The sequence below is a fragment of the Macaca nemestrina genome, chromosome 4 (assembly GCF_043159975.1).
Source record: "Macaca nemestrina isolate mMacNem1 chromosome 4, mMacNem.hap1, whole genome shotgun sequence".
NCBI classification, from domain to species: domain Eukaryota; kingdom Metazoa; phylum Chordata; class Mammalia; order Primates; family Cercopithecidae; genus Macaca; species Macaca nemestrina.
The window spans coordinates 119,103,959-119,127,101 of NC_092128.1; the positions used below are offsets into that span (position 1 = coordinate 119,103,959).

At 38.7% G+C, this 23,143-nt stretch overlaps 1 long non-coding RNA gene across 1 annotated transcript; it reads right to left on the reverse strand.

The window, feature by feature from the left end:
• Window positions 1-17,972: 17,972 nt before the first annotated feature.
• LOC139362549 (uncharacterized) lies at window positions 17,973-21,833 on the reverse strand. Its single transcript, XR_011621692.1, has 3 exons — window positions 21,673-21,833; window positions 18,845-19,082; window positions 17,973-18,010 (listed from the first exon to the last, which is right to left on the reverse strand). It is a non-coding gene; the product is annotated as an uncharacterized lncRNA (long non-coding RNA).
• Between the last annotated feature and the right edge of the window lie 1,310 nt (window positions 21,834-23,143).

Here is a 23,143-nt window from a genome sequence, read left to right on the forward strand (position 1 = left end):
ATTAGCCAACTCTCGTTTGGTGTATATTAATTCTACTTCTCTTATTAGAGTAATAGTGGGACTTCAAGTAGGTAGTCCTTGATCATGCTCTATATTCATTACTATCTAGGACAGAGGATAAATTTAGTCCTCAGATACACTGCTTTTGGCCTTCATGTTTCATTTCTTAACATTTATGTTGACTTTAAAATATATTGTTTGTGTGTTTAAGTTTATACCACCATTTAAATATTAGTAGTCAACACTTTTGGCTTTTCTTAGAAAGAGAAAGACTGCTCTGCCCACGACTGGAATTCACATCCACAGGGGCCCCCTTTAGATGGACATGTGCCCCTGGCAATTGCCATGAATTCTCAAACAATGTCTTGGTCACATTTACATCTGCCTCCTCCACCAATTTTAGCTGCATGTCTGGTTCCTGAAAGCAGGTAGAACTCTCATTTGCATTTCTCTAATTCATTTTTATAGACTATTGCTGTATTTCATCAGAGGTAACATAAAGATTAAATAGAGTCCTTCCCTGTCAGTTCTACAGCTGCCTGATAAAGTTTTGTCTTTAATGTAAAACAAAGTCTTTTCTATCTTCTATTTTCCTTTCCTCTTAGCAAAGATTCAAGCAATAATGAAGTTTTAGGAGTCATGGATATGCTAATTTTTTCTTTATATATGTATATTTCCTACACATGATGGGGAAGGGAATAGTTAGATACCTCCTTCGTCAAAGAATGAACATTATCATTTCTGGGTTAAATTTGATTCAGAAAGATTATGGTTGTAAATATTTGTACAGCATTATGCAATATATAAAGGATGATCAATTATAGTACATCTTTCTTATTTTTAGAAATAACTTGAACTATGTACTACGCTGTTAAGCTCAAAGGGTATCAGAAGGGTCAAGCAGACAGTTGACCATGTCTAGGGGTATGTTTTTGGTGGACAGGGCTGCACTTCCAGCCAGCTTCTCTGGTGCTGATTCCTGGTTTTCTCCATAACACCATGACTTCATGTTTCTATCACCACCATGAAGTGCTTCTCTAGTCCTTGAAAGGAAATGTAAAAATTGGTATTTTCCGTGTCTCCCCAGGTTTATGGTCTAACCACTATGCAACTTAGGGAGAGTTGAGGGAGCTAGATCCTATATAGAGGAGAAAAATGTTAAATATCTTTAGAGCTGGTGACTGGCTCCAAGGTTCTTAGGTTACCATAAATGAGAAAATGAGTTCTTAAGCAAAGAGAAGGAGCTTGCTTTGAAAGAAATCACTTCTGAAGAAGCCTTGATATGCAGAAGGGAATTAATAGCTATTTTGTACCAATTACTATGTATTCACAACCTTTCATTTGTGATCTTATTGAGTAATTTATAAAGTGTCATGTCATCATCAGAAAGCCATATGAGGTAGAAAACAATACTAAGTATTTATAGATGAGAAAACTGAAGTTTTGTGTGGTTAATATACTCATAGTTAATACTCTGAGTAAGTGGCTGAGTGAGGGTTTGAACCCAGGACTCTTGAGGTTGAGTCTATTATAGCTGTTAGGGATGCTAGAAGGAGGCTATTTTCTTACAACTGTTCTATTTCCAAAGTTTCTTCTTTATTATTCCAATGCACTCTTCTCTACCTTCATGAGACTTCTCTGATTAAAGACACCTACATTGCAAGATCAGAATCTGTCAGGCAGCCACAGATTGATTTTCTTGCTGCTAGAGCGGAAAAACACATTTTCTATTTCCCATATAGATTTTTCAGTGGAGCTGTGCAGGTAATAAATTACGGGCACATTCAGATTATGGGTGATGCACAAAATCTAGGTGTGTTGTATATGATCTTCCAAAAATGCAAATTAAAATTGTATTTGCTTCATCCTTCAGCTCTGGTGTTTCATCACCCAATGTCACTACAACACTCTGACAGAAACTGCAGGAATAGGCAGAATAGAAAATGTTAGATTTGGAAATTCTGGTAAACTTTATTTAATATGCACCCTATGCAGAGAGCCATGGAGAAAATATGCCTATGTTTGGAGCAATATCTTTATAAAATTAGCAGGACAAAATGAGGCTAAAGGCATGACACATCTTATTGTCCACAGTCAGTCGGTAGCTTAGAGTCCTATGGCACTGGGGTTAAATGAAAGACCATATCTGGCTATTTAAGAGACAATATTTACAAGAAGATGTTCAGTGGAATGTTGGTGCCCATTGAGGTAACATCTTTCCCTCTCTTCATGTTTCTATGTTGGTCCTTAGTTTAGGATTTTTATCAAACATTTCTACACTCCTGGCAAGTTCTGGTGGACTTTGGCCCCCATTTTTGCCTTCCCAGGAAAGTGTTTAGAAGGAAGGGTCTGCCATTTCTTTTAGCTCCTCACTTTTCCTCCACAAGGGAGAAGGGGTGGTTATACATTGGGGGCTGGAGTAAAAGTCCCTTCATATGTACGATCTCCTCTCCCACTTACTTTCTCTCCAATCTACCTGACTACGGGAATCATGCCTCTGGAGAGCATTTATCTGGCTTCCTCTAGTCTGTTGGATAAAAACTAAGTCAGTCATGGTCTTCAGGGAGGCTGGTTGGATTACTATCTGCTGTTCTTATCCTGGTAGTGTCTCACTAACCTTAAATACTGGTCCCATGACCCACTTTAGGGAAGAAAAAGGAAGGCTTTGCTTTGGCCTGATACTAAATCTCATTTTCCAGATTATATTTATCATTGACAGCACTGACATTTTTATTCCTGTCTGACTGTGGTTTCTGTCTTTGATTCTAAACATAAAGGAAGATAAAGTATTTCAAGTGTAGTGACCCATTGTCTTGCTGACATTAGATTAGAAAGAGCAGAACACAGCAGAAGGAGGGCAAGCCTTGCAAGAGGTCACCACAGGCTAGAAACTAGACTTTGTCAGGTCTAGGAAACTAGAGCTTATCAGGACCTTGGAAATGGCATTCAATAAACAAATCATAAGGCACTAGAGCTTAGCCATGTGAATGTATCATCAGGCAGTGAGAGGAAAAATGTTCAAGTATCCCACTCTCTGGGACCCATGTTCATCTCTTGTAGGGATATCTAAATGGCATTCCTACTGGAAACAAAGATGGCCTTGACTGAGGGAAAGACTGTGCACTGGGTGATTCTGTTGGCCCACATTAGTAAAGTTGGCAATCTACCATAGACTCACCATTGGGATAAATTATCTCCATGTGACAGTGCTGGAGACAAACTGAAAAGACCTTGGTGGTGTGGTAGGGGGAGGCCTTTATCTAAAGTCCACACCAGGGACTTTTCTCCTACTACTTTATTATCTCTGTAGACACAGGGGTTAAGTGTATGGGCTCTAGGGAAAAACAAGACCTATGTTTGAATCCTGGATGTGTTATTTACTAGCTTTGTGAGACTTGGACACAAACCCCATGAGCCTCAGTTTGCTCATCTGAAAGATGGAGATGACAATTATACCTACCTAATTGGTGTGGTGTGAAAGTCAAATTAATGCTATGCATGTAAAGTACAGTGTTTGGCTTGTAATAAATAAGCGGTAATTATAAACTACAGGACCTCAAGTGAATGAGCCTTTGGCAGTAGCCCTAGTAAGGGCTTTAGTGTAGATGTTGTTTGAACAAAGATTCCCGCGAGGCAAATGTGCGAAGAAAACTAAACTTCCCTTTGCAAGTCAGGAATAATAGTTCTCAGAGATGAGAGGCAAACTTTCTGCCTTTAAATAGAAATGATGACTGCTTTGTAACTGATGGGCTCTATGATTGTGTCAAAGGCACAGGCTTTGTGGTTAGATAGACAAAGATACACATTCCAGATCTCCTGCTTAGTAACCCAAAGCTTTACTTCTTTAGAATTACGGAAAATAGGCATAACTATTTCGGAAGATTCCTTAGGATAGTAAATATAAGGTGCTTAGCTCAATTGCCCAATAAATAGCTGGTCCTTACTGACAAGTCAATACCATGCCTGTAGTAGCTATCACAGGTGGCATAGCCATAGCCTAGTAAATCCCCTAGTAAATCTCAGTCATCTTTCTGTCCTTCCATCCTCCCATTCTCTCATCCTTCATTTCTTCATTCATTTCATCCTTCTATCTTTCCTTCCTCCGATCTTCCCAATCTACCATGCTTTCATTCTTCTATGTGTTCATTCATTTATCCTTTGTTCCTCCCTTCTTCATGTTCCCTTTCTATATATCCTTCCCTCCATCTTCCATCCTTCCAGCCTTCCATCTGTTTATTCATTCATGCTTCTATCCTTCTATTGTTGCATGCCGACCTCCCCAGGATTTTTGACTAGATTCTCACAGAGGCTTCACACTAAGGTTCTGGAGGCATACATGTCTTCAAGGTGACTTGGGGGACACTGGAAAGGCTGGCTATCTAAAAGAGTAAGGAAGGAACATTAGCCATGACAGCTCATCTTAAATCGGAGAAGCTTCTGATTTGAAGAAGGAAAGAATTCTCTGAAACCTTAGGACTGCATTATCCCCAAGCGTCCTTGGAGCTGTGTTCAGCCTGTGCCTGCTGGGATGGTGCAATGGTCACTGTGTGAACTGACGTGCTATTGTCCTTGCCATCCCTGGTGTAAATATTTAATTAATCTATTTAGGATCTGGAGTCATTTTCAGGAGGCTGAAATGAATTCTTCTAGACCTAACAAAGTTCTTAAGCAAAATTGTCTCCTTGCTATTTGGAATAATTCAAGCTACAACAAGACAATTAGTAGCATGAAATAAAATGGTTATTTACTCCATTGAAAGTGTTGGTTAACTCAGTGTCAAGTCTGTTGTGCTATGTATGTAGCTGTAATTTCCTGTGGTAAACTTATGTGTTTACTTATAGGGTCACCCATCATGAGAATGCCAGTTAATTGCAGAATCTTAAAGTATGTATTAAACTTACATGCTATTTCTAATTGAGCTTTAATTTATTTAACATGATATGATTTTAGTTACTTTTATCAACCACCATATTATTATTACTTTTGTTTTTTATCATTTTCAAAATACTTTCTATTATATAAGTATCCCTGGCTCTCAAAATGACATTTTGCAGAAAAATCTCTGTCAGAAGAGAAAACTGAAACTCAGGGACTTATGTAAGGTTTTGTGGCCAAGGCATGGCAAAGCCTAGGCTGGAACCTGGTAGTTAAAAGGGTTGAGTATTAGCCACACATACAGGGAGCAGAGAGCAAGTGGCCTGAGGAAAGGAGACACTCAGGACGTCCACTGAAGATCAACATAGAGCAAAGCTTTGCTACGGCTCTAGATGTGTCACCTTCAGGACACCCCAGCTAGTCTCTATGTCTCAGAGTACTAATCTACTATGATGGTTCTTTTAAGATGTCAGCTTGATGGAGCCGTGGGATCCCAGATATTTGGAAGCATTCTTTCTGAGTGCTTCTGTTAGGGTGTTTCTGGGTGAGATTAATATTTGAATCGGTAGACTGAGTGGAGCAGGTAGCCTTTCCCAATGTGGATAGGTCTCATTCTGTCCATTGAAGGTCCGACTAGAATAAAAGACTAGGAGATAATTCCCTCTGTCCACCTTACTGTCTTCAAGCTAGGCCACTGGTCTTCTCCTGCCTGTGACTTGGACTGGATGGAACTCCATCAGCACTCTTGGTCCTCAGATCTTTGGACTCAGATGGAAACTACACCACTGGTTCTCCTGGGTCTCCAGTTTGCTGACTACAGATGTTGGACTTCTCCACCTCTATAACTATGCCAGCTTATTACTTGTAGTAAATCAATTTCTCTGTCTGTTTCTATATGTCTTTCTCTCTCTCTCTCTCTCTCTTTCTGTACTCTCTCTCTCTCTCTCTCACACACACACACACACACACATACAAACACACGTCCTTTGGTATCTGCAGGGTGTTTTAATATCCAAAACCCCCATGGATATTAAAATCCACACATGCTCAAGTCCATTATATAAAACGGTGTGTTATTTGCATTTAACCTGTACATATCCTCCCATATGCTTTAAATCATTTCTTGATTACTTATAATACCTAATACAATGTAAATGCTATATAAATAGTTGTTATACTACATTTTTCATAAATAATAAGACAAAAAGTCTATACATGTCCAGTGCAGACACAACTATCTGTGTTTTTCTTCTTCCAAATATTTTCTCTTTGCAGTTGGCAGAATCCACAGATGCAGAGCTCAACAGACACAGAGAATTCACAGATACATATACCCTTGGTTCTGTTTCTCTGGAGAACCCAGACTAACACATTTACTATGTACCACTCCAGACTAACACATTTACTAAGGTACTTTTTACTGTAATCCTTTTGTAGCTTCAACACAATAGTTGTTTGGCCTTAAAGCATACTTTATAACAGTAACAATTAATATTTGTATGGATTTTTAAATCTTCTATTATGTGTATTTTCACATCTAATCCTTTTAAAAGCCTGCATAACAAGTCATTTATTATCATCTCAATTTACTGATGAGGAACTCCAGGCTAAAAGAAATGAAGTAAGGGCTGGGTGTGGTGGCTTATGCCTGTAATCCCAGCACTTTGGGAGGCCGAAGTAGGTGGATCACTTGAGGTCAGGTGTTCAAGACCAGCATGACCAACATGGTAAAACCCTGTCTCTACTACAGATACAAAAATTAGCCAGGCATGGTGGCATGTCCCTGTAGTCCTAGTTATTCTACTCGGGAGGTTGAAGCAGGTTTCTTGAACCTGGGAGGCAGAGATTGCAGTGAGCCAAGATTGCGCCACTGCACTCGAGCCTGGGCAACAGAGTCAGCTTCCGTCTCAAATAAAAAATAAAAAATAAAAATAAATTTTTAAAAAGGAAAGAAATGAAATGAAATGAGGTAAGGTCCCACAGGTCACGTTTAGATAGGGTTACAGGTGGCGTGTGGCTGAGCAGGGCAGAGGCCTGTGCTTACCCACTCTGGAGCTGCCTCTTTAGAGCAGGGCGCTCTGTGTCTGACAGTGAAGGCAAGTGTGCTCAGCAAGATGGCATTGATGCTTAGGCCCTCGATCTTTTCTCTATCAAAGTCTGTGATGTTTCTGGTTTTAAAAGACCATTCCAAATTTAATAATTTGAAATATGCTATTAAAGAACAGTCTTTTCAGTTATGTCGCTTTAGAATGGATTGCATTTTAAAATGTGCCTTTGCATTCAACTGTTTTCTACTTATTGCTCACCATTTATTCATGATATGTTGGCAAAGGACTGAATCTCAGTAATTTATATTTTCAGACAGAGGCTGGAGATTGCCTTTAACAAATTAAACATTATACTAATGCATGCAGGCAGCCACTATTTGAATGAACTGTGAGGACAAGAGCACCTATTTATTATTATTTTCTTTCTAGATTCCTGTATCAGAGTTTACATTGTTTCAGAGCAAGAAATCACGAAGTACATTACTTATGTATCCTTTTTCCTTTTTGTTTACATGCACAAAATTTAGATGGGGACACACACACACACACACACACACACACACACACACACACACACCCCCTTCAGGGACCTATGCTAAAATAAGGCTCAGAAACCAAGCGAAAATTACTTTACTGCTGCAGCCTCCTGCCTGCTCTCCCTCTCTCCCCCACAGAGAGAAACACTATCATACATTTTATCTTAATTATCCCCATTTTCTTTGCTCTCTTTCCCCCACAGGAAATATGTGCATCACTAAGCAATCTATTGTTTGGTTTCAGGAGGTTTGGGGCTTTGTCTAAAGGAATCATACTGCGTGCATTATTTTGTAACTTCGTTTTTTATCCAACGTGTTTTGAAGATTCTTTTCCACATGTGTCATATACACAATTTGCCCTAGAAATGAACATTTTAAAAATTGATTAGTAGGGGAATCATCCATTTCCAACTAAATGGGCAATCAATATTGCTTGGAAAATTACCTTAGGAGATAAAAGCTCCAATTATCCCTAGTTGAACAAAAGCCTTTGACAGAGTACTGAGGTTATGGGCAATTTTGGCTTCTGGAACCTTCACTCTTGTGCATTGAAATCCTCTGTGTAATGGCTTCAGCCTTTTGAAGTCCCACACCACCTTTCTATGCTGTATATGACTGTTACTCCTCTCCACACCACCTAAATGAAAGGTAGACACTTGTGCCAGACAAACAGAACCAATAAGATGTGTATGTGTACACACACACACATACACACTCAGGATTATAGAGAGATTTATTATAAAGAATTGACTTATGTGATTACAGAGGCTGGCAAGTCCAAATCTGCAGTGTGGCATGCAGGCTGGAGACCCAGGGGAGCTGCTTGTGCAGATGAAGTCCGAAGGCCATCTGCTGAAGATCCCTCTGGTTCAAGGGATCAGTCTTTTGTTCTATTCACGCCTTCAACTGACTGGAGGAGACCCACTCACATTATGGAAGGCAACCTACTTACTCAATGTCTACCAATTTAAATGTGAATTTTATCCCAAACACCCTCCAAGTTGATGCATACAATTAACCATCACAATGCTGAAGAGCAGCAATTCAAGAGTTTTGAAATGTGTACCTGAAATTATTTCTGCTCTGTAAATGTAGATCACATTTGTGACAGCTTCTCTAAAGGGTCTTCTATGTCTTTATGCTCTCTTATTGATATTTTGTGAACTATCTTAATGCCTGATGTGTACCATGTTGCTACTGTTATTACTTTATCTTTTTCTTCAGGTAGATTAATTTCAGGTCAGACAACGAGTCTTGTTCACTTTTGCATCTCTGGGACCTCATACTGTGCATAGCACAGAACAAGTATGCAGTAAGTACTTGCTGAATGCAAACTACACAGTCTTGATAAATCACACTCATTTCAATATGAAGGCATAATGATATTAAATATAAGTAAGCCTCTTTAATAGAACACTGTGAAAGAAAAGGCTATTTTCTTTGTTTTTACTTTCTGGTATTAAGATCTTGACCCTATGTGTCTGGAATGATCCAGTCATTCAGAATACATCTGTGAATAGCAGCGCTAGACTGGAAGGTTCTCTAACGTGCATCTTTATAAAAAGGGTAAAAGGATTTTCACTCTTGACTGAAATCAAGTAGAACTCTATGTGCTTTGCTTACCAGTTAACTTAGGCAGAGGTCCAGGCCACTACACATGTTCCACCGCGACATTCTTGTTCTAGCCCCAACTTCTTATGGGATTAGTAATAACCACAGTGACAAAAAGACGAAACTTATCCTCATTTGATCCTTTTTTTTTTTTTTTCTGGAATCTGCTCATCCACCCTCAACTAGAACTTAATTCATGGTTCTGGGATATCCACTTCTGGTTAACAATTTTTACAACCAATTGCAGAAAGTTTGCAGAGTGTGCTTGACCATTTTAAGCAGCATGCAATTGGTAATTGTTATTTCTGGATTCTAAATAGTTCCCTCCACTGTAGCTTCTGCCACTTCAATCATCTTCCACAGAAGTCATTCTGAGCATGTCAGGGCCTCTACTAGTTCACTCTGGAAGTGGATTTGGTCTCATTACTCTCTGTCTAACTTTAGCACTCTATGTTTGCAGCAGTCTCTGATTCATATACATCTTTGTACATTAGCCATGAATAGAACAGGAGCATTTGAAAACATGCTGGGTGTGGAGAACCAACTCTTCAGTGTGTGAACATGCATAGCTCTTTGTGTGATTTAATTTAATCTTGTGAAGTAGGGCAACTTACCCACATTGAGCAGATGAGGAAAATAATCTAAGAATAGCTCACATCATAAAATTCATAAATGGTTCCGCCAAAATTAAAACCCAGATCCATGTCTAGAGGACATGCTTTCCCCTTTTCAACTCTCCTCCAGATATATGAGCATCAGAAGCCCTGGTGTGTCTGCTCCTTATCTGGACCCTGAAGGCAGGTGAGGAAGACAGTGATTAAGAGACTACTTAGAATGCTTTTCCTGACGCTTTGCCTTCCTTGTCATTCGGACCTCCACCACTGTCTTTACCAAGCACACAACGAACCACCTTTAGCCATGGATAAAGACCCAGTGCTAAGAGCTGAACTGGGAAGACCTCTGTCATAGTGCCTCCTTATACCCCAGCAATCATGACTCCATGCAATGACTCCCAATGGGAAACCTCTAAACACTCAACTTGAATGCAGGCCAGGCCAGAAGTTCTGGGGACTACCCAGTTCCACCTCTCAGGAGCAGCCCTCAGCCAAAGGGCTGACCACATATCTCTCTGTTAGATTGGTCTGATTCCAATCAAGCCACAAAAGCACACTGTGGAACAATGGAAGTTCACTCATTCAAATCTGACCAAAGAGAAATTGCAAGAGATAAGGACACTCTATAACGTACTGGGAAAGTGGAAGAGTAAAGAGGATGAACAAACTTGGAGATAGCCCCTTCCCCAAAGCAGAGATTCTGACCTCACTAGAGAAGGTGCAGTTGCAGCCCAATGACAGGGAAACCTCTCAGATTCCCTCAGCCAGAGTTAATCCACAGTCAGTTAGCAAGCAGGAAGCATCATAGAGCACAGGCCAGGTGTGTGGTGGTGTGCAGAGGACATGCGGTGCCCTAGTGGGCAGGAGGCCTGAAGTGCTGTGTCCATGTTGAGGGAGCCACAGGAAGGTGATCAGCTGGCTGGGCTGGATCTATAAGGTCACTGACAGGCCATACATTCTGCACATGTGGCCAGAGCAGAGCCCCATCAGTGTCTTCACACCTACACTTCCGAGTAGCCATGCGGCACTGCCAACAGCAAGGGAGCTCCCTGATCCTGCAGTGTCCCTTGCAGAACCCTCTACTGAGAAATCTCAGGATCTGTCATGCTCAATGTAAAGAAGGAAGGCATACAGGAATTTCATCTATTATTGCAGTGTGAGTATTGAAGGGTAAATTTTGACTTGAAAGGATGAACCATGGGTTGGAGTGACTCCCAGAGTCTCCCAGTATGTTAAAACCCAGTTGTCCGTAGATCAAATTTGCATCTTTCGTGGGTTTCCTTCTAATTATTTTTTCGCCTCCACATTTCCTGACATTTGTCTCCTGGGACAGCTTCCATGCACATTCTTATCTCTTCATGTGGTTCTGGAAAAACACAACCTTAGCAGAAAAATCAAGCAGAGAGTTCAAGAATGAGTAATATATCATGAATTTTTACTGTGATGAGTGTATGAAGTCATCCTGAACAAGTATGAAGCAAGTAAAAGACACACATTGGGATGAAAAAATAGGATTCACATAATAATTGTATAATACTGAAAAATTATATGAGCCTTGAGTGGGTCACTTGCAATACGCAGAAAGCAGCTCAAAGGGCTGCTGAGAGGATTAAATGAAATTATGAATGAAGAGATGTTAGAATGCTCACAAGAAAACCTTTACCTTCAATCAAACTTTCACTGGACTAAGCCAATGTGCATGGTTTCAACCATAAAGAAAAAGAATTTTATTACCAATGTTTGGGACTAAAATGGGCAAAGTGTCTTGGCGATCACAAGTTTAGAGTCAGTACATTTGGAGGAAAGTTAAAGAAAGCTAACACAAACTTGAGAGAGAGAGAGAGAGAGAGAAAGAGAGAGAGAGAGAGATCACAAACTTAATGACCCAGAATACTTTAAAGTCCAGCAGTAATGGCTTCAGGCACCCATGAATCAAGATGCTTAGGAAGGCCTTCACTCTAAATTTTTGTTTAGTTTTCAAATGGCTTCATTTTAAATTCAGGTTCTTCCTTCATGAGAGCCCAACATCTCCAGGTTGATATTTGATATATTTTCTTTGTATTTCGTTTTAAGAAATTTGATTATGGTGTGTCTGGGCATGAATTTCTTCGGTTTCATCTTGTTTGAGAATGACTCAACTTTTTGAATTTGTAGGTTTATGTCTTTTGCCAAATTTGGGGGTTTCAACTGTTATTCATTTGATTTATTTTCAGCATGGCACTAATCCTTTTCTTCTAAAACTTTGATGGCATGATTGTTAGACCTTTTATGTTATTGCCCAGCAGATCCCTGAGACTCTGTTAATTTATTTTTCATCTCTTTTGTTTAGATTGGATTATTTCTATTGATCTGCTTTCTCTTATGCTTTCCTTTGTCATCTCTAATCACCTAGTTAGCCAATTCATTGATTTCTTGCATTCTATTACTATTTTTTTTAGTTTTAACATTTTCAGTTATCTCTTGTATTTACTATGAGCTTTATGTTTCAATATGTTTTAAGAGTGTTCATGATTACTTGTTAGAACATTTGTGTGAAAGGTGCTTTGAAGTATTTATCAGATAATTCTCGCATCAGTGTCATGATGTGGGCATGTTTCTTACTAAAGTTGAGATTTAACACATTCTTGATATACTGTGCACTTTAGGATTTTTTTGGGAGGGGACATTACATTTTGTTATAAAACTAGTTTCTGTTAAAATATTTTGTTTTATCAAGCATTCAATCCATGTTGACTGAGGACATTTTGTGGTCTATGACTTAAATGAGAAATCAGTTTTCTAAGTCTTGCAGTGTTATTCTGCTGTTCCTGTTGATATGCAGACCAGTGACAAGTCTGAAACCTGGACTATTCCATGCTGCAGCTCAGTGCCTTAAGCTTTCAGTATGAGAAATACAGAGTGTTCAGGAAGGACTTCATGTACACACTTAAAGAACCACTTTCTCTGGCTTTCTCTTCTTTTCTCCTTTTACTCTTTATGTGCTGGATTTTGTCTAATGCAGGGCAGGGGTAATAGTAAGTATTTGGCCCCACTCACAGTATGAGTGGAGAGGGTAGGTCACCCCTCTGCTTATCTTTGCTAAATGCAAGGTGAGGAGAGCTGAGAGGTCTCTAATTGTTCTTAACTACTGAGTCAGCGGGGAGAAACAGCACTTCTTGCATGTCATTCAACCGGTATATAGTAGGTATAATCTACAGGGTTCCATCCTGTAGGGCCACACTCTGCTAGAGCCTCTGGCAAAAATGAAGTTTTTCTGGGGAGTTTTTGTTCTGTGTATTTTTTGGAAGTTCTGAGTTGTAAATTCTTCTAGCATCCAGGTTGGGATATACATATAGCAAATGGGCACAAAACAACCAAGCAAACAAGCCAGCAACAAACACATGAATAAACAAAAACATCCAGGGAAATTACTGCATTTGTTCCTGGAATCCTGAGGTCTTACTTCTTTTCTTTGTATTTCAGCATTTTCCCATAGTTGCTACATTGATTTTGTCCAGAGTTTCTAGTTGTAATTAGTGAGAGATGTAGGATAGAGTGTGCTTGTTGCATCTTAGCCAAATCTAGAAATACCTAGTTTTACATTATATTTCAATGACAGAAATAGAAATTATGTATGTGTTAGGTATACTTGTATCCAACCAAACTATCATTGGATAGATAGTTCCAACTGTCTTGGATTTAGAATGGTCTGGGGTCAATTTAGTTTCACAATTAAACTGTAGATGAATTCTTCCCACCTGAAAGATGGATGTGAGAGATTAACCAGAAAAAACTTAAGAGATACCTGTCAGCTCACAAGCTACACTTTCCAGACCTATCATCTATTTCTGCTGCTTTGTTTTGACTCAGAGACAGGAATAGATCCATTGCCATAATAAAAAATGTACTCCAGTTTTGCTTTTTCTCTCCTTGTGGTTAAAGGCACCATAGTCAGTACCTTTGCCAATAACCGTCACCCTCAAGCTGCCTGAATTTATAGAACTAGAGAATATTAGAGATGAATGCGATCTTCACAACCAACTTTATATCTACTTCAACCTAATGTTTCTCTCTGGAACTGTATTTTCCAACACTGTAGATACATTTCAATTGCCTAATAGCTACATGGGGCCAGTGGGTATTTTATTGAACAGCAATGATAAACAATATTTTCATCCACATGGTAACTCTCCTGGAAAGCTATGATCTAGAACTTTACTGAGTTGCCAGGCAGTGGCTCTCTTACCTATAATTGAATACATCTCTTTCAAACTTTAATACTTCTATTTCAGTAGTATGAATTTTAACTAGATATAGCAGTCGCTGCTCAGAACAAATGTATTTGGAAAATCAAAGGATCTCACGTCAGAATGATCTGGGTTCAAATTATGTTTAGCGACAGAAAAATATGGGATATGTCAATTTACTCTATTTTCATGAATCTCAAATTTATTATCCGTAAAATAGAGAGAACAAAGCTTCACACTTAGAGTTACTGTGAGAATTAAATAAAATAAGTGTGTAAAAACAATTAGGAAAGTTACATACCTGATTGCTTCTTTCCTATTCTTAATCACACTGAGCTTCTTAAAACAAAAAGAACATCCTAAGGTGTATGATTTTTTTGTATGTGTGCCAGAATGCTGTATTTAGACACCATTGTTGCATAAGTATTATCTCCCTCATTCTTCAATTATACCATCGCTATTTTTGGACCCAGGTGTAGGATTTTATATTCATTCATGCTGAATTCTGTTCTACTCCACTAAGCCTATTACTTAAGCCTTTGAAGGACTTTCCAATCCACATATGAGCAGCGATTTACTCTCTTTTTAAGCCTCACATAACAAACACTTAGATGATAGTTTTCTATTGCTATGTCCAAAAGGTTTATGCACATGTTGAACAAAAGACATAGTTGGGCATTGGGTGTCTTTTAACTAAATCCTGTTGACCCCAGCTCAAAGTGTGCTCTCATTACTTTGTATTCTCCTGTTTACACAAGTAGCAACCCAAATTCAAACAATACGAAGTCTTCACAGAGATATCTCTTTCTAATAATAGGCAAGGGTTGTATACCAGTAAATTTAGTGCTAGTTTTTACTTGTTACACAGAATAATGGCCCCATTAAAAATGTCCATGTCCTAATCTCTGGAACCTATGAACACTTTCACTTACAAAGTAAAAGGAACTTTGCAGATGGTTATTTTAAGGATACTGAGATGAGGAGATTATCCTGGGATATCTGGGTGGGCAAAGGGTCTTTATAAATGAAAGAGGACAGCAGAGATTGAGAAATTCTAAGATACTGTGCTGCTTTCTTTGAAGATGGAAGAAGGTGCCATGAGCTAAGGAAGGCAGGTAGCCTCTAGAAGTGGGAAAAGATAGGATATGGATTATCTCCCAGAGTTTCCAGAAGGAACATAGCCCTACAGCAACTTTATTTTAGTCCTGTGAAATAAAGACTAAATTTGTGTTGTGTTAAGCCATGGAGTTTGTGATAATTTGTTACAGCAACAAAAAGAAACAAATACCTTATATTCAGAAAATTTTCATTTCACCATGATCTCAACTGTTGAGACAGATTCCTCCACTGTTGTTGCTAGTGCTAGCTACCATCTGCACACTGTATTATGCAACAATTCTCTGCCAGATAATTTAAACAGATTATGTCATTTAATTTTCACAAGAAATCTATAAGCCAAAGTCATTTTTCTAAGTTTTTTAAAACGTTTTTCGAGATGGTGTCTTGCTCTGCTGCCTAGGTTGGAGTGCAGTGGCACAATCTTGGGTCACTGCAACCTCCACCTCCCAGGTTCAAGTGATTCTCCTGCCTCAGCCTCCCTAGTGGCTGGGATTAAAGGTGTGTGCCACCACACCTAGCTAATTTTTTTTTGTATTTTTAGTAGAGACAGGATTTCACCATGTTGGTCAGGCTGGTCTTGCCCTCCTGAGCTCAAGTGATCCGCCCACCTTGGCCTCCCAAAGTGCTGGGATTACAGTCATGAGGCACTGTGCCCGACCTCTAAGTTTAAATAAAAGAAACCTAAGGTTCAGAGACAGACAGGAATATATCTAGTGCTTCAGAAGCCGGAGTCCTGGTAACTTCTCCCTGGCTCTCTGCATCTCAGAGTTTAAAGAGTGGTACTGGAAAGAACCTTGAACATTTGCTTTTCCTGCATTTTATTTTTTTAACCTAAGATTCTAATTTTGTTTTCTCATTATAAAGTAGTGACAATATAACTGCCATATTTATGTCACAAACGGATACTATGATATACAATTGGGGAAAAGTATGTAGAAATGCTTAATTTTATAAAACACTTTACATAAGGATTTTATTTTCATTGCAATTTAAGGAATTATTAGTATTATTTTAATCCTATATTTTCACAGAATTTCCAAGAGTCTAAGCTTCACAAATGTTACATAGCGGTGATAAAAAGAGCAATATTTGTGTATCCCAATTATACATATTGGGAAATTAGTACCGTTTTGGAAGTAATGAAATACTAGATTCCCCAATTAAGGTGAATGTTAAATTCATCTAACGAGCATTGTCTGTGTATTCAATTGTTCCCCAGCGAGCACACGATTTCACCAGAATAGTTACAGTTATTAAACAGAAAATTTATAGCTATCCCTGAGATGTTTTTGTTAAAATCAGTATGAGAGAGTCCACCTAATTGCAGCTATTATCCCTTTCTCAACTTCAAATTGCAGAACACCACATGGCTGCAATCACCTTATAAACGGTGATGCTTGGGGCGTTGATTGTACATCTCAGCAGAATTTGCTTTTTTTTTTTTTTCTCTCTCTCTTTTCCTTTTTAATAGATAGAAAGAAAGCACAAACTTTTTGACCTGATGACTGAAGTCCTTAAGCAACTGACAATTTTCTCCTAGGAGAACACTGAAAGGTCTGCCCTTTGTATTTTTAGGTCCATTTGAACAAATGCTGCAGCCTGGATATGAATGTGGACTGAGATGAGCAAGTTGCTTGCAGGTCAGACTGGCTCGTGTGAGGATATGTTGGCACTAGAGTCAACAATGCATCAAAAGGAGAGGCACAGATACGGCGGAGGCAGCTAAACTTGGTAAAGCCTAAAATTATTCTGCTAATGAAACAGTCTTAGCATGGTAATACAGGAACTATAACAGCAATAAAAATAGAAATGCTTTATTTTAAAACAATAGGCATTTAAAACTGTTTACTTGAAAACTGGATAGAGATGTCTTCAAGAATGAGTGATAGTAGATGAATATATGTTTTAGAGTCAAATTCATCCAGATTAATACTTTGAATGCACCTTGGATTCTTGACCTGTGTTTCTTCATCTGAAAATGATTGTTGTGCCATTTGCTTTAATGTGTGGTAATGAGACACAGGAGTGTAAAGGATCTGTGTGGGGCACACATGCAAACTGTGATAGTTGTTACTGCTATAACTGATGTTAACATGAAACATGGGTGCCAAAGTGGAAGTTATAATGAGTCGTTGTCTCTAATTAAATCTTCAAACTGGAAATAAAACTAATATCCTGAGTATTGACTTGGGTCATATTGAGAATATTTTCTATTTTATGCAAGGAGAATACATCTACTTAGAGCCCAGGGCCTACCTCACTACAGTCTCTGCAGATCTTTGTGGTAAGCCACGCTTAGTCCCAGGGAAAGCTGGGAAATAGTTACATTTTGGATTGGGCTCTTTACAGTCTCTGTGGCCCTACTCTCACCTCCACTCTTACTCATTATTCTTACCGTCTATCCCTATTGTCTTAGGCACCTGGCTGCTGTAACAGAATACTGCACATTGACTGGGTGGCTTAAACAATGGGAATTTAATTCTCACAGTTCTGGAGACTGGAAGTCTAAGATCAAGTTGCTGGCCAATCTGGTGTCTGCTGAGGTCTCTCTCCCTGGCTTACAGATGACCTTCTTCTTGTTGTGTCCTCACGTGGCCTTTCTTTTGTGTATGTGGGTAAAGAGGAAAGGAGGAAGCAAGCTCGCTGGTGTTTCTTTTTAAAAGGGCACTAATATTATCATGCAGTCTCCACTGTCCTGGCTTCATCTGAAACTAATCACTTTCCAAAGGTCCTACCTCCAAATACCATCACACTGGGGATTAGGGCTTCAACCTATGGATATTTGGGTAACAAAATTCAGTCCATGGCACCCATTACTTTTAAAATGAAACAAACAAATTAAACCTCACAAGTTTCCTCATATGCTTTACTACTAATTCTCAACACATATTTGTTGATCATCAGAGCCAGGCAATGGGCTGGCATCTGGAGGCTCTGGAAGGACTCCTGTTGACATGTCCAATCTTTGGGAGGCAGGCAGTCTGGCAGGATAAATAAAGATAAATCAATTAATAATAGCAAACTGAGATAGTCTAGTAACTATAGATTCTTGAAATGTCCCCTGGAGGTTTTCGACTATGGATCTGACCTACTGAAAAGATTAGAGCCAAAAAGTGACATTTTTTATTGAGCTCTGAAGGATGAAAAAGAGGCATGTCTAGTACATTTATGGACTCTTCACTAAAATTTCAACTTATATGTTGAATATTTACTATGTGCTAAGCTCTAAAGTCAGCACAGAAAAACTGAATGGCATATATGTTCTGACCAAAATATTTAGATTTAAATTGTAGCATCCATTTGCCATTAAATGCTAAAAACTCTTATTCATGGACTGCATATAAGACACATGCCCATGCCATCTGCTAGAATTTAAGTAGCTAAACATTATCTTAGGAGTCATCCAAAATCACTAGTTAGCTAAGGTACCACACATAATATCATCTGGTTCCTTATGGCAGGGGTTTTCCTGAATAGCATCTCTGATGCACATTTAAGGACATTACAAAATGTAAGCATAGAAAACTTGCTCTCCCCTTCATAAGACTTCACAGAAGGAACATTTTTGTTCATTCCTTTATGTATTTTAGCACAAGGAAGCTGCTCTTTTACTGTACAAATAGTTTTGGTTTTATAGTCGTTGAATTCCAATTATATTTCCATCTTTGCTTTAGCCAAATTTGTTGCTAATTGTAAATAATATTTCAGGATATTATCACATGCAGTTTTGTGTATTAATTTTATGTAACATTTGGAATATGTGTGCTGACAAACTGTTTCACTTATAGTAAAGACTAAGAAGGGGAAGGTGTTACCTTACACAAGTAGTGCAGAGAGAGAAGATGGCTCTGATGCTGATTAATTCAGTGACTCTACAAGGATCCACTCTTTGCATCTGCTTGTTTCCTCCTCTGAATGTTGGCTTTTGTCATTAGAGTTCATCTCATGGGTGCAGGATGGTTCCATCACTAGGAGATGTGCTCACATTGAAGGGAAGGAGAGGAGCCAACCTAGAGATTTGTCCTCATGTCTCTGGCCAAACTGCATCACATGCTTTTTCATAATCCAATAACCAACAAAGAGGAATGAGATTAGCAACATTGTTCTAGATTTACCAGGATTCCCCACTCTGGAACTGGAGGTCTGCTCCCTTCACACATGACAGTGGAAGAGGGAAATGAACCTTAGAGTCCAACTAGCAAAGAGAGTTGAATTGCTGATAAGTACATATCAAATTTGTATTATGCTTACCTGTGTTTTATATGGATCTTTGTACCCTTATGTCTTTCTTTGATGCAATGTTCTCATCTAGTCATTCTATTCTATCCTATGTGAATGCCCCCCCATCATTTATTTTAATGTAAAGTGGATACATAATAAAACACAACAAAAAATAGATATTAAAAAAGTCCATATACTCATGTGATAAGCCCTATGTTTGGTATTAAAGCTACAGATTTTAAAACAATAAAAAGAACAAAAAGATTTAGGCTCAAGGAGACAAAAAAATAAAGAGACTTTTCTTACGGGCTTGACACAGAACCCAGAGGTGAGGGAAGTGGGCTGCCACTCTGAGTCTGACAGCAGACACTGTAGGTAGTGTTTCTTGCAATTGTGAGGGACATTAAGATGAAAAAAGTATTCATGAGCAGCACCATGAGTTTACAAACACTATTAGGTAGTTAGGTAGTTACAGCAAATGTCACAGGGTGCTTGTCGTGAGTTTAGGTTCAAGCAAGCTGTGTTTGTAGTGTCCTGATGAAGAAATCCAAAAGGCACTCGTGTGCATCTATGAAAGCATTTCGAAGTTCAGAAAAAAATGCTTTCAAACGATTATCTCATTTGTTCTTTCCAATCCTGCTGAGCTCTACATATTATATCTATAAAAAAAACTGATGCTCTGAGAGTCTGTGTGCTTTGCTCCACATCACACAGCTAACAAAAGTCCAAGACCTTTTAGACATGATGTCATTCATTGAACCTGAAACCTCAGACTAAAATTTTAGAATTCTATTTCCACAAGACTTCAGTGGATAAGAAGATGCTTTAGGGTGGAGTAGGTGGAACTGAGGCGAGTTCACTGCTTCTTAATGGATCATTTGATGAAAAGTCTCACAGCACCCGTTCATGTAATTTACCTGACTTTCGATTTATCCATTTACTTGTTCATTCATTAATTTGTTCACTCATCCAATAAACATTAAAGGTTTATTTATGTTAAACTATGCTAGGGACTGTACTGGGTGTGTTCAGATACAAACCACACAATTCACATGAGAAAAAATGTGTATTTTGCTGAGGTGCTGTTTCAAGGATGTCTGGAATTAAGGTGTAATTGTTACTAGTCTTGTTTTGTTCTTTAGATTCTCAGTATCCACCACCATCCCAAGTTTGCTACATATGATAGAAGATGACAAGGCAAAACTATTTTGTCTTGCATTAGAAGCACATTGTAAGAAGGGGAATGGAAGGAGAAGATATTCAACATTTATTTTCTGGCTCTATGTGTTAGACAGTCATTTATATGTTGCCATATAATCCTCATAACATTTGTGTGAGTGAATATTATTCTACTACTTGGTTGACTTGATAATTGGGACTCAGGGAGGTTAAGTACCTTGCCCAAGTTTGTATTCATTTGAAGTAAAAATATTACCATACATATACTAATATAAAATATAAAAAGCTAAAGAACTTTTTTGTTGATAAGTCGGTTGGCTTTTCTTAAACAAAACAGTGTTAATTCAGAAGATTTATAAACTGAGATTAAAAGTGACTGGGGAAATTCTAAAAAAACAAAAAAAAAACAAAAAAAAAACGAAGAAAATATTCTAAAGCATAAAGGAAACATTTAAGTGGATCTCTAGACAAAAACACATGCTGTTTCTCTGGTGTCACTGGAGGAGATCCTGGTGAAGAAGGAAGCTGGAACAACAGGTGAAAATGTTGAGGGTGAGGATAGTAAAGCTGTAGGCGAAATGAAATAAAGTTGCCTGGAATGCACTTGCTTCAAAGGTCTCTACCACCTGGCCTCTTATGTATGCATTCCCCTGACGGATTTCTCCATCGGTGAGCCAGAAACATCAGGCAGTTTGACAAAATGAGAGCCTTCAAGTCTTTGGTATCAGATTGAACTTTCTTAAAGGTTATAATAGAACAACTATTACGTGTGTAGGTAGTTACAGTCAGTGTCACAGAGGGCTTGTCCAGTTTCTCTAAAGGTCCAGAAAATTGGTAAGTTACCAGCAGAATGGCTATTTAGGAGGGAGAGGTACAGAGAACTCCGCAGGTAATTCAGTGCCTGTTTCAGTGCCTTTCTGCTTAACTAGAAACGCGACTCCCACCCTCCCCATCTCCCACTTTGCAGAGAAGACTGAAATCTTGTGGCTTACCCTTCTTCAGTTTTATTCCTTGCCAACCAAAAATGGTGCAACAATTTAAATCCAACACTAATCAATCAGGCACCATAACTTGCAGTGGGTCTAGCAGGCCCCTGGATGCTATTGTACAGAATGATCACTTCCTACGACCATCCCAAACCCCAAACCCCAAACCCTGTGGCTTGTCCCTTGCTGGTTTCTGCTCCCTGGATAACTTGGACTGGGACATTCTTGCTTGGTGCTCTTGGGGACATTTGACTTACCTGAATAGATAAGTAGGTGCATGCTTCAGCCAATGCAACATATTTCAGTATCCTGTCCACACTCACAGGTTTGTTCATATGAGCCATCATTGCTTTACTTCTGTAATGAAGGGATCTTGACAGAAATTTAAAAAAATATATATTTATGTTAAAGTCTAACCTTACTAGAGTGTTACTGGATGTATTTCAAGGAATATTTAACACATGGTAAATCAGAAACCATGTTAAAAATGAGCCATATTATAAGAGGTTCTAATACATGATGTAGTATACATAGCAAAATGTCTCATCTATCTTAAAAAGAAAATGGTCACACCAATTAAAAAAAAAAAAAGACATCCATTCTCTTTCTCCTGTGACAGAATTTAGGTTCTTTTCCTCAGCCTATAATACATCCAGGGCTTCTCCATTCAAGAAATGCTATAAATTTTCCAGCTACCTTACTGTTTCTTATGCTTTCACTTACCAAAATTAGTTAAAAAGTCATCCATATTTCTGGTTTCCTGTCCTCACCACACATTCACCTTCATTTCAGAGTGATCAGCCTGCTGTCTACTGAAACTATACACTTAAGAGTCACCAGGATCACTCTGGTTTTTCATTTAATGGGCTGCTTCTCAACTTTCTCTCTCTGTACCCCTGGCAGGAAAGATGCTTTTCCTGAAACATACTTTCTAGGGAGTGGTTAAAACCTTTCATTTTGAGTCTGGCTTGGGAAATTTGGCTCCACTGCTTTCTAAAGCTATGAGCTTGGGTAAGTTATTAAGAATTCGTAAACCTCAGTTTCCCTTCTGTATATATAAAGGGTTACTAATTCCTACTTCAAAATGTTTGTGTGAGGATTCCAGGAGATAAGGCATGTAAAGCATTTAGTGAGATCCTGGCTCAGAGTAAATATTCCATGAATGCTAGCTTTTGCAGCCAGCTTCCTTTTGTTTCCCTTTGATTGCAGACTCTAGGTTCTTTGTCTACCACTCTTCTTTTTTTTTAATTATACTTTAAGTTCTAGGGTACATGTGCACAACGTGCAGATTTGTTACATATGTATACATGTGCCATGTTGGTGTGCTGCACTCATTAACTCGTCATTTACATTAGGTATATCTCCTAATGCTATCCCTCCCACCCCCACTCCATGACAGGCCCCAGTGTGTCATGTTCCCCACCCTGTGTCCAAGTGTTCTCATTGTTCAATTCCCACTTATGAGTGAGAACATGCGGTGTTTGGTTTTCTGTCCTCGCGATAGTTTGCTCAGAATAACTCCATCACCTTAGTTCTCCTCTCCCTGGGGGCTTCTAAGTAAATATTCTACAAAAGTTACTTCTGCAGCTCACTTTTCTCTGTGTCCACATGTTTTCCTTTGATGATGTCATTATTCCCATTGCTACTGTCAATGCATCTATGCCCTTAACTCCCAAATCCTCGTCTCTATTTTAAGACTCAGCCTCCTGCATCCAATTCTTCACTTAC